Genomic DNA, 4364 nt, shown 5'->3' on the forward strand with positions numbered 1-4364 from the left:
AACTGGGAGGAACTGTGGGGACGGTCTTTGAAGACCAAATCCGATTTCGTCTCCAATCGTCCTCAAGCTTACGCCTAGCTTCTTCGTCACGCAACTCGTCTCCACCCCTAATCCTGATTAGCCTTACTAACATGTACCATGTGATATGATTAAGGGTGATTTGTCTCGACCTACCAATAGGGGGACACATAGACACGACCTGACTAATAAATGACAGTTTAGCCTAACATACCAAGACTGCAACATATCAAACTCGGATAATCAAACCACCTCGGCATGGGTCACCTCGGTATAAGGTTGCATCAGGACCACCTTGGTCTCAAGGCACTTTGGGGTTCACTCCAGTTCGGGACTAAAGAGCATTAGTTCGAGGATACCAACTCAGACCACTACTTGACGACCCCGGAAACCCCGCCATCAGATTCTGAACCTTACGGGATCACGCCTCATAACGGCAAGCCTTATCTTCCTCCCCGCCCGGTTCGGGTGGAACAGATAAGCCTTATCGATTGGCAACGTTATCCCCCAATTAATGCGGAAATTGATCTCGTCGTAATGAGGATCCCATAACTGCTCCGCGGAACCCACGAGGACTTCACTATTTAAAGGCTCTAACCCCGAGGGAACAAGGTACGCATGATTTCTCTGCTCTCTAGCTCTCTATATTCTCAAACTATTTCAGCTCGCAACAAGTATACTAACTTAAGCATCGGAGCGACCTCTCCGGATTAGCCACCCCGGGTTCTCTGATCGTCTCCTTGCAGATCAACCTTGTCCATCGTCTGATTGGAAGCCATGTCACCTCCATCAGGGAGCAGTTAGATCACGCTACATCATTTGACGTCATTTGTGGGAAACGTTACAGGAAAGCCTTTTCCACCAACAACAATAGCAATGGCATCTTCCAGCAACGCCAGACAAAACAATGAGGCGAACATCTCCGGGGGGATAGTCTTAGATCCTGTCTGTTTGCATAGGTCAGTTTACCATACCGCTTACTGCAGTTGGGGTCCCAACACTGACCATGCCCCAAGTGATTGCACAAGTGAACGTGCCACTCCCTCATGTAGCTGGTGCGACATTCGCTGAACCATCAGTGGTTACCCTTGGAGTCAAGCAATCCCAACTTGACGACCTGGTACACTACGTTCGGGCCATCCAGGTCCAAATGCAACAAGTCCAGTAGTTCCAGCAACAATTCCCTCCACTGCAGCAGAGTTAGCAGCCGATTCTGCCTCAACACTCAGTAGTGTAGCAGAATCAACCCCGTTAGCGGGGCACCCACCCTCCCCGCCGAGGCAAGACCTCCTAGGTCCCACTTCCTCTTGGGAGCCAAGTCTCATCCCGCGGTAGGAGGGACGGGCAGATCACTCCACCCGCTTCGTAGAACTTTAACAGATCAGGAGATACTCAGCCTGCCAGGGCCATGTTACCTCGGCCTTCTTATCAAGAGGGCTCACTCGCAGGCAACCGGTTCGAGCCCCTGGCCGCAGACTCAAAGCAAGGCCCTTCTATTCATGGTAGCCAACCTCAGTACCCAGAGCCACTCTGCACCAGGACAATACCCAATCATATAGAAGTCAACAACACTTAATGCAGAGCTGATCAAGAAGCAACAACGAAGGCGTTGCAAGTCACGCTGAACTACAACTCATAGTCAACTTGTCGGGCCCAACCAACTAGAGCAAGCAAAAGGTAAAGAAAATGCGAGCTTGGCAGCCTTTAAGACCGCTCCTCTCCTGTCCGGGTCATCTCCTCTATCCTCTGAGCTCTTGGCGGCCTCAATGCCAAATGATTTTAAAATGCCTCCTCTGGACAAGTACGGTGGATCCTTCGATCCAAATGATCATGTAGACTCCTTCCAGTCCCAGATGCACCTAGCTGAGCCTGACGAGTCCTGCACGTGCGTAGCCTTCGCCACAACATTTAAAGGAGTAGCTCGCACGTGGTACAGGAACCTCGTGCCAAGGACGATCAGAAGTTGGGCGCAGTTCGTAGACTTGTTCACCTCGCACTTCATCACCAGTAAGAAGTGTTCGAGGTCCCAAGAAAGCCTCATAAACATAGTTCAGAGAGAAGGGGAGTCAATTATAAGATATATCAAACGCTTCAACGACACCTGCTTGCAGATCCCCAATCTAGATCCAGCAGTGAGGCTCACGTCGGCGAAGAAAGGTATAGCACACAGAGAATTTAAGTGGCATGTGGTGGCCAATAAGCCGAAGGACATCACGGAATTCCTCAAGCTCGCCGATCAGTTTATCGAAACTGAGGAAGAGATGAACCAAAAGACCGAGAATTCAGCAGAAAAGAGGAAAAGAGAAGGTGACACCGCGAGTAACGGTGGCAGCAAGCGAAGAAAGAGCAAGTCCCTGACTAGGGGAGGAAACAAGTTTGGGAGCTGATCTTCTTCACAATCTCACAGGTCAGGTCGGCATTCCCAAAGTCCGCCAGTTGAACGGACAAGCTACACACCTCTCAATGCGAAGAGAGGAGAAATCCTTATGGCAATCAAAGACTCCTCCTATGTCAAGTAGCCACCTCAGTTGAGGGGGGACCCCGCCACAAACAGGAACGTGTATTGTCAGTTTCACAAAGATCACGGTCATAGTAACGAAAATTGTAGAAACCTCCATGACAAGATCGAAGAACTCATCCATCGTGAATACCTTAAAATTTTCATACAAGAAGAAAATAAGAACCAAGCAGATCGGCAGGAGGAGCAAAGAAGAAATGCTCCCGAGTCCAGTAGGAGATAGAATGAGCAGCCGCAGAGGTAGTTACCAGAAGAAAGGCCGACCCGTGGAGTAATCAACATGATTACTGGCGGGTCAATCATCGTGGGTTACACCTAGCAGCGAGTAAAGCTTCAGTCCGCGAACTAGAGCATGAAGAGCGGAATCCCCCGAAGCGACCCAGGCTTGAAGATCCCATTTACTTCACAAAAGATGATGCGCGTGGGATCCAGTACCCCCACAACGATGTGCTGGTAATAAAGCTAAGGATAAACGACTTTGAAGTCAAGCGCGTCTTAGTGGATTCAGGCAATTCGACCAATATTCTGTTCAAGGAAGCCTACGACAAGCTCCAGCTCCAAGAAAGTGATCTCAAGTCGATAGATACTCCCCTAGTAGGTTTCAGCGGCGAAGAGGTCAGACCTCTAGGGCGAGTCTCAGTACCCATAGAGTTGAGCACATGGCCCAACATTGCAAGGTTCGAGCACACATTTCTAGTGGTCGCGACTCCCTCCCCGTACAATGCCATAGTAGGTCAACCTATTACCCACGCACTACGCGCGGTAGTGTCCACCTACTATTTGGCTATGAAGTTCCCAACAGACTATGGAGTAGGGGTTGTGTAAGGCGACCTGTTCGAATCTCGCAAGTGCTACGTTGCCGCCCTCAAGGGAAAAGCCAAGCTAGCAGCTGACATCAAGCTCGAGCGACCTCGGAATACAAAGAAAGAGCAAGCTGAAAGACTCCGATGCAACCTCGGGAGAGCTCAATCACATAATTTTTGGCGAAGAAGAGGGGCCTCTCGACCCCTTATTTATAGTTCACCGCGAGGCAATCAATGGCTGAGATATGGTTGATCCAACAATTCTCATGAAAACCGGTTGCACGACGCCCAAGGATGAAATCAGTTGAAAGAGTTTTTGACGTCCGCGGAGTCCATAAATAGCGTGACGTCCACACGTACACCCAACATGACTTGGGCTATTGCTGGTTAAACCGAACTTTCAAAAGTTTAGACTGGCTGATCCGCTCGACAGACCGCCTAGACCTTGTGTCAAATCCACCTGGACTCGTCATGAACTCCCCACACCGGGTCGGGACCCCCGACTCGAGGAATGGGGGGCAATTGATGAAGGGTGATTTGGCCCGACCTAGCAATAGGGGGACACATGGACACGACTTGACTAATAAATGACAGCTCAACCCGACATACCAAGACCGCAAAAGATCAAACTCGGATAATCAAACCACCTCGACATGGGTCACCTCGGGATGAGGTCACCTCGGTACAAGGTCACATCAAGACCACGTTGGTCCCAAGGCACTTCGGGGTTCACTCTAGTTCGGGACTGAAGAGCATCGATTCGGGGATACCGACTCAGACCACTACTTGACGACCCCAGAAACCTCGCCATCAAATTCTAAACCTTACGGGATCACACCTCGTAACGGCAAGCCTTATCTTCCTCCCCGCCTGGTTTGGGTGGAATAGATAAGCCTTATTAGTTGGCAATGTTATCCCCCAATTAACACGAAAACAAATCTCATCATAACGAGGATCATAGAACTACTCCGTAGAACCCACGAGAACTTCACTATTTAAAGGCTCTAACCCCGAGGGCACAAGGT

Source organism: Nelumbo lutea, chromosome 1 (assembly GCF_056320005.1).
Source record: "Nelumbo lutea isolate HS-2025 chromosome 1, American lotus-T2T, whole genome shotgun sequence".
In the NCBI taxonomy this organism is placed as follows: Eukaryota; Viridiplantae; Streptophyta; class Magnoliopsida; order Proteales; family Nelumbonaceae; genus Nelumbo; species Nelumbo lutea.